This window comes from Apaloderma vittatum, unplaced genomic scaffold (genome assembly GCF_000703405.1).
Source record: "Apaloderma vittatum isolate BGI_N311 unplaced genomic scaffold, ASM70340v1 scaffold25303, whole genome shotgun sequence".
In the NCBI taxonomy this organism is placed as follows: Eukaryota; Metazoa; Chordata; class Aves; order Trogoniformes; family Trogonidae; genus Apaloderma; species Apaloderma vittatum.
In genome coordinates this window covers 1-259 of record NW_009710181.1, presented here as the reverse complement: position 1 = coordinate 259, position 259 = coordinate 1, and positions in this window count along the sequence as shown.

Below are 259 nucleotides of genomic sequence, written 5' to 3'. Positions count from 1 at the left end.
GAAGGAGGGATGCAGAGTGTCCCTCCAGGCCAGATGGTTTTGGCTGCAGCTGCTGTGGGTGTGAGCAAACTGCACAAAACACTTTCGTCTGGCTCGTGAGCAGATTTACCCGCGCCGCAGGAGCACGTACCTGCACCCGAGCAAACCCACCGGGACGGCGGCTGGGGGGGGTCCAGCACTCTGCGGGGCTGTGCTGCGTTGCTGCCTTTTAAAGAGTTAAAGCTTTAACTTAATCCAGGCCTAATTATCCCCATCTGGC